The sequence below is a fragment of the Capsicum annuum genome, chromosome 9 (assembly GCF_002878395.1).
Source record: "Capsicum annuum cultivar UCD-10X-F1 chromosome 9, UCD10Xv1.1, whole genome shotgun sequence".
NCBI classification, from domain to species: Eukaryota; Viridiplantae; Streptophyta; class Magnoliopsida; order Solanales; family Solanaceae; genus Capsicum; species Capsicum annuum.
Window position 1 is genome coordinate 85,855,334 of NC_061119.1, and position 7,632 is coordinate 85,862,965.

Here is a 7,632-nt window from a genome sequence, read left to right on the forward strand (position 1 = left end):
TCCATCCGCAGACAGATGGTCAGGATGAGAGGACCATCCAAGCCTTAGAGGATATGTTGAGAGCGTGTGATCTTGACTTTAAGGGGAGTTGAGATGAGCATTTACCGTTGATAGAGTTTGCTTACAACAACAGTTTTCACTCTAGCATTGGCATGGCTCCATTTGAGGCTTTGTATGGGAGGAAATGTAGGTCACCCATAGGTTGGTTTGAAGTGGGTGAAGCTACCATGAGTGGTCCTGATTCGGTCTTTGAGGCTATGGAAAAAGTCTAATTGATTAGAGAAAGATTGAAAATTGTACAGAGTCATCAGAAGTCGTATGCTGATGTGAGTAGAAGAGACCTTGAATTTGAAGTTGGTGACTTGGTGTATTTGAAGATTTCACCCATGAAGGAAGTGAAGAGATTCGGGAAGAAGGGGAAACTTAGTCCTCGTTATGTTGGCCCCTATAGAGTTCTTAGCCGTGTTGGTAAGGTAGCATATGAGGTTGAGTTGCCTTCAGAGTTATCTTCCGTTCACTCTGTCTTCCATGTTTCCATGCTTAGGAAACACGTTGGTGATTGTGTTGTTGTAGATCCTTTAGAAAACCCTGATGTGCACAATAGTCTTTCTTTTGAGAAAGTTCCTGTTGAGATTTTAGATCACCAAGTTCGAAGACTAAGGAACAAAGAAGTTCCCTTGGTCAAGGTGTTATGGCGAAACCAATTTGTTAAAGGTGTAACTTAGGAAACCGAGATGGATATGTGATCCAAGTATCTGCACCTGTTTTCCGTAAGCCCCGATCAAGCCGAAGGTACCATTCTGCTCTAAATCATTCCTTTTCTATGCAGAATTGCAATAGTTCAGCGGTTATTTTATACTATTCAGCTGTGATTTCATGAGTCATGCACTCCTTATTGTCTCCAAAATGTAGAATGAAGTATAGGCAAGATTATCAAGTTGCTTCAGCTGTGTACCCTTTGTTTTCTCTTTACCTTAGTATACCCAGCGTCATTCGAGGACGAATGTCCCCAAGGGGGTGACATTGTAATGCCCCGCACTTTCCTAAGCTAGAATGCGAACCGTTGTATGTACATGTGAAACCCCCAATTCTATAAGCCATATTTGGGCACATGAATTACCAAGAGTACCCTAGTTATAAGAGAGCTTATGATGTGTTAAGTGTGGTTATATGAGTCACTTAAGGTAGTACAAGCTAAGAGTTTCGAAATCCATCAAGTTTTAGTGTTTGAATTTGCAAGGGTCATCTTTGAATGAGCATAACTTGATAAATATATGGTATTTCTACATACTTCTACCCACCAACTTATAGAGAATCGAATTAGCTTTTCAATGATACCAATTTCATCAAAATCCGACACCCGAGCAAGGAGTTATGGATTTGCGAAGTAGAGTGCGTCGCCTAACCAATCGCACATGGCTACTGGAATAGGTGTGCGATAAGCAATGCGGCGTATACCTAAATGTGTGTGATAAGCAATGCAGCGCATACCTAAATCTATGCGATAATCAATACGGCACATACTTAAATGTGTGCGATAAGCAATGCGGTGCATACGTAAATGTATGCAATAAGCAATGCGGCGCACACTTGGTGTTTTAGGTAGTAAAAACACTCCGTTTTGAGTTATTTTGAGGGAAATTAAGTCTTTTGTCACTCCTTACACACCCCTAAACTTAACCTTATGAATTTAATAGAATCTAAACACATCATAACCCTATTATCAATCTAAGTTCATCATCCAATAGCACAAAAGAGAAAAACAACTAGGGTTGCACAATCAACATTGAGGGTCCAATCTTTCAACGAATCCGTTACCATAAAGGTATGTGGGGTTTTCAACAAGAACATCCTTTCATTCTTGTGCCCAAAATTTTTTATTATTTTACGATGATACATGAGTTTACTTGTTTAATAGAATTTGAGATTGAATCTATTATCCTATATTCTTGTTCAAGAAACTATGATATTTTTGTGATGTCTTAAATATAAATTCCTTGAGTTTTGATGTTAATATCATATTTCAAGTTGAATTTCCAGATTTTCATATGAGTTATACTTGTTTGCTATACAAAGTATGAATCTTGAAATGTTTTGCTCAAGTGTTGATATGGGGGATTTAAACCTTCTTTGAGATTATGATCTTTGGTGAAGTAATGTGTTATACACACTTTGATATTTGAATGATTTGACCTTTTGATCTTGAAAGCAAGGTCTTGAAAGAGTTATTTTTGAACTCGAATAAGAAAAGAAATCCACATGTTGATTTATTATGAAAAAGAGGTAGCATGATGGCTCCCGGTATGAATTGTTGAATTGCGTTGTTGTGGATTTTCTTTTGAAATGATCTGAGCTAAGTTCGGGAGTAGTCTTTAGCATTGAGTGGGAGGTATAGCTGTGATTGGTACTTCCCTAGAACTACGTGCCCCCGTAGGATATGAGCCTAAGGCTGATTGATATAGTGATCACTAATGAACAAAAGATTAAGGTCCTACTCCGATGGCAAGGATAGGACAGCTCTCCCCAACGTGGGTTGGACATTGGAATCTATGTAGCTCACATAGTTTATGTCGGTTGTAAGAGACTCCCAGTGTGTGTGTGTATTCTTCTAATTGAGATGAAAAAGGTAATAGTTAGAAAGTGTGAGTTGAGAAAGTTATCGTTTATGAAGAATTTGATGAATATTTCTATATCTTATAGAGAATTGTTATGAAAGTTACTTGTTTTGATGACTTGAAAATGATTATGAAAGTGATTGGGATTTACTATGATGACTCACATGTTTTCACTGATGTATTTTACTCTATGGTGATTATGATGATTTTATTTCGAGCTATGTGAGTCTCTTATTACAGCATGCATATTTTCCTATGAATATTTGTGACGTAGGACATTTATGAAAACTTGCATACACCCTCATATACTCGGTCCATATTCCATGGTACTGACCCATGTATTCGTACGTGGGCTACATTTTTCCTATAATATAGGTCCAGGTGCTCATTCCCAGGCTTGACGTGATTCTCCGAGCATATTAGTCTACATTTTCTACAGTGGTGAGTCCTCATGGTTCGAGGATTGGTTATTTCAGATTTCACTCTTTATTTTGAGTTATCATTTTATTCCCTGATGTTAGGGTCAGTTGGGGTCTATCCCAATGGCTCAGTATTATACAGTTTAGTGAAGGCTTATCAGACTAGATGGTTAGATTGATCAGTCTTTTGGAGAGGTCATATTTTGTTACTTTCTACATCTCTTTCGTCTTGAATTATGATATTATGGAGAATATCTTGATGTTTGATTATAGTAATCCTGTCGATGAGTGTTGAATGCTATGAAAATGGCTTAAAGGGTTAGCTTGGGGCTGCTTGTATCCTTAAGCACCGTGTGACGCTTCGGGACCCATTTTTGGTGCGTTACAAATCTACTACAAATTATGCAACAGATGTTTAATCTGATAACATATCGTTCATCTGTTGCGACGTATAAAACTTTTGTTGCATAACAAATTACCCGTCTTGTGCAGCTGTTGCAATAGATGATTGATATTTTGCATTAGATTATCCATGTTTTGCTCTGTTTCTTTAAACCTGACTCAAATAGATTTTAACCATATACTGCAAACTATGCAATAGATGGGCCTTTTTTTTTAAAAAAAATGTAGCCCAACTGTGAAAATTATTATATTATATGATTTAAATGCATCTATCTTTTTTTTATTTTTTATAGGTTGTGTATCCATGGATCGTGCCTACTGAGGAGGAGTCGGTAATGACTTTTTATATTACTTTTATTCATGTTGATACTATTGCAGACCCAACGGTTGAGTTAATAAAGAAGGAATTGGCTGGAGCAACAACCATAAGAAGAGCAGTTAGGCAAGGTCAGCCTAATGTTAAGGCTCTTCATGACCAACCTTTTACTAAGGCAGATTCGGGTGCATCTTCTGCTGGAGTTGTTGGTGTTGGTGGCAGGCATGCTGATGCTGCTACCAAAGAATAAATATGTTTGAAAACACCCCTTTTCTCCCTTACACAGGTCCCTCTCACCCCTCTTCACCCTCGTATTCTCGTTGCGAATGCGATGAGTGCAAGGACAAACAGGATAAAATCTTTGAAAAAGTAGAGGCTATCTCTAAATCTATCAAGGAATTCAAATCCAAGATATGTATCATACCATCCAAGAAGGTGAGGGAGACACACACTCTTACAGCGTTGGTTAGGAGAAAGAAAAGAGCAATTAGAGACGTACTCTCCGCTTGGAAATCAAAAGAAATTGCAATTCCTCCCTCTCCAGAAGCTGTTGAAGTTTAGGGGCCAGTTAAGAAGATGGACATATACGCGGAACTTGGCACCGAAGAGAAGAGGATCTGGGGTAGGCCAAGAATGCCAAACTAGGAGCACCAGATTACCCCAGGCCTCTCCCCCCCCCCCCCCCCCCCCCCACCCCCCCACTATAACATATATGCATATGCCGTACGAGGACAAGGTAAATTTACTTTCCTAACCTAGCCCTTCTAATCTACCCCATGAAGAAGAAGCTACACAACAGATTTCACATCTGTTGCAACAACTGGGTATACTGGTGCAACTGGTTGTGATTCTGTTGCAACTTATTATTTATCTGTTGCATAAGTTGCATTGGATAATTGATTCAGAGAACCCTATGCAACAGATGGACCATCCGTTGCATCTTTACAATTACTAACCTATTTAAAAATTGACTTCTTTAAAAATTAACTTCTTATCTCACAGCATGTTGACATAATTCTCTACCTCATGAGGAAAAGTGAATTAACGTACCCGGAAGCTTATGACGCTGCCGATAGGATAATGGACCTCAACTTCTACAAGAAGCTTAAGGATAGGTATGATCAACTCAATGGAGAGGAGTCATCCCTTGGTGTGGGACTTGATTCCCTAGTTCCTACGTTGGTCTTGAATGAAGAAGAAACGTTAAGATATATTAGAGGGGACAGGCCAAATCCACACGTCAAGAGCTGGACCGAGGCAAAAAGGATTCTTGTAGTCATTAGCATGAACGGCATGCATTATTGAGCTGTTGAGATACTACTCTAGGAGGGAAAGATCAATGTTTATGACTCCAATGTACCTCTCGTTGATGATTTCAATTTTTTCTTCTCGTGGAGCCACTGATGGTGTTGTTGCCCATCTTGTTGAAGGAGAGTAAACTGATGAATCATTTGTCAAAGAAAGTGTTGATGAAGAAATCATGGGATTTTAAAGGTCGAAAGTGGGGAATGATCCTTCCAAAAGATGATGCCGCTAAAGCGAGCGGCTCACACGCTCTTGCACACATTAAATGTTTGCTGAACGGAATAGAAATGGCCGAGCCAATGACTTTTCTGTGCAACAACGCTGTCGCAAACCTGCAAGAGATCTGGGCTTATGGTGTACTAACTGGAGGCTTGAACCCTGTGTATATAGAAGAGCCTCTGAAATAGAAATTTTTAATTTCAGGCTACCCTTCACTTTATTACATGTACATGTAGTGAAAATAATTTTTTTCTGATGAAAGTTGAGTTTTTTATAATGCAATAGATTAGATTGTCAATCTGTTACAACAGTGGGAAGACCTGTTTGAATAATCTAATAATATAATAATCTAAGTCTAATCTGTTGCAACAGTGGGAAGACCTGTTTGATAATTTCTATGAATAATCTAATAATCTAAGTCTAATTTGTTGCAAGTGTAGGAAGATCTGATTGATAATTTCCACAGATGACCTAAATTTTACAACAGTTACGCTTGAATATCCATGTGCTCGTCGACAACAAACCAGTAGCAAATACACACACCACCATGAAAATTTCAGCAACTAGTCTTCATTATCCATGTGCCCAACAACACTAAACCAGTAGCAATAACGGTAATAATGTAGTATCTTCTTGCTCGATTTTTTTCCTCTTCAGAAGCCTTGACTTTATTCAACAAATCCTAGATTACACGATTTGCTTGTGAAGGGTGTCATTCTTCATACCAATCAAAGTAATCGCACCCACCCAATTTCTATAAAAAAGAAACACAATTACAAAACAATTACAAGTCAATAATTAATCAATTAATTAAATAAAAAATATTACCTTTGAAATCTTACAAGTAAAAAACCTACGACCCATATTTTGTTGAGTCCAAGAGGTGCATCATTAGCACCAACAGCAGCACCACTACCACCACCAACAGCAGCATCAACAACAACAAGCCCACCCTCTAAAATTGTTTTTCTTGTAATGGTTGTTGCTCCAAACAATTCCATTTTAATTTTGTCGATGACCTTAGGGTCCGATAAAGTTTGCACAAACCGTAAAGTAAGAAAAAATGGCGTCTTAAACTCTCGATTGGTCAAAACTAGAGATGGATGCACATTCTAACATAAATCATTACATATATTAGAATGATGATTAGATCATTCAAAAAAAACATTAATTGAAAAAAATTAATTATAACTATACTTACTGCATCCTAGGGGGGTTGAAGAGATCAAGAAATTTTACATTTTTATGAGTTTTCGCCGACAACCATCTCAAGATTCTTGGACAGGAAACTCCTTCCTGGTAGTTCACTTGTTGTCTCAAATAAGGAATGACTTCAAATACCCAAGCCTATAAAATAACACCAATAAATCAAAATCATTATTGATAAAAAAAATGAATGATATCATAATAGAAGAAAGAAACATTTACCATGAAAGCCCATGGGAAGCCATATAAGTTGACTGTCTTTGGCGCTAACGGAGTCAACAAATATTTGGGAGTTATTTTGAAGCTTTCATACCCCCATGGATAGCTGTTAAACTCCTCAAGATCCTCGGAGAGCTTTATTAAATCGAGGTTTATGTTGTTGTTAACATCTCTTGCCCAAAGAATATTATGTACAAACCAAACCAAGCACAATGACTGCTTATGCTTCTTTGAAAGTCCTTTACCTTTCAACACTTCTATCAAATTTTTATTTTTGAAGCTTGGACCAACAATGGACACCAGGTCATCACGTTCACACGACTTGCCTTTTCCTTTTTTGGGTGTGCGGGGTACTTTTTTTTAGGGTTAGAATAGGTATAACTTGAGAAGGAGGATAACATTTTAGTCCAGTAACTATGGCAAAATCCTTCCAACCAAAACAAATAGGCATGCCACAGTAATTTATCCACACCTCATCCATCTTATCTTTATTTTCATACATAAATCTATGCTTGAGAAGTTCATATACCATTTTCATTTGGAAATGAGCATTGTTATCCTCGGGCAAATTAAGATATTTCCCAAAGCAGCTATCCCTGAAATAAGCATCCAATTTTTGTTCTCGAAGTATTTTTCTGAAAACATCGAAAGATTTTCCCATGGATGACTTAACCACGAAATCACCCATTAAATCTGCGGCACCATCGCACTACATTCTCAAGGATAATGGTCAATATTGAAGGCTTTGATTAGCTCTTCGGTGGAAGGGCTATTAGCATCTGCATCATCTCTTTTGAAACATTCCTCCTCCCCATGTTTATCATATTCTGCTCCCGATTGAGATAATACTTGTAAATTAATCTCATAGAGTGATGGATGTAGACTAGCTGCTTTACTTGTTTCTTTATTTGGACTTGATTCGATTTCTGTT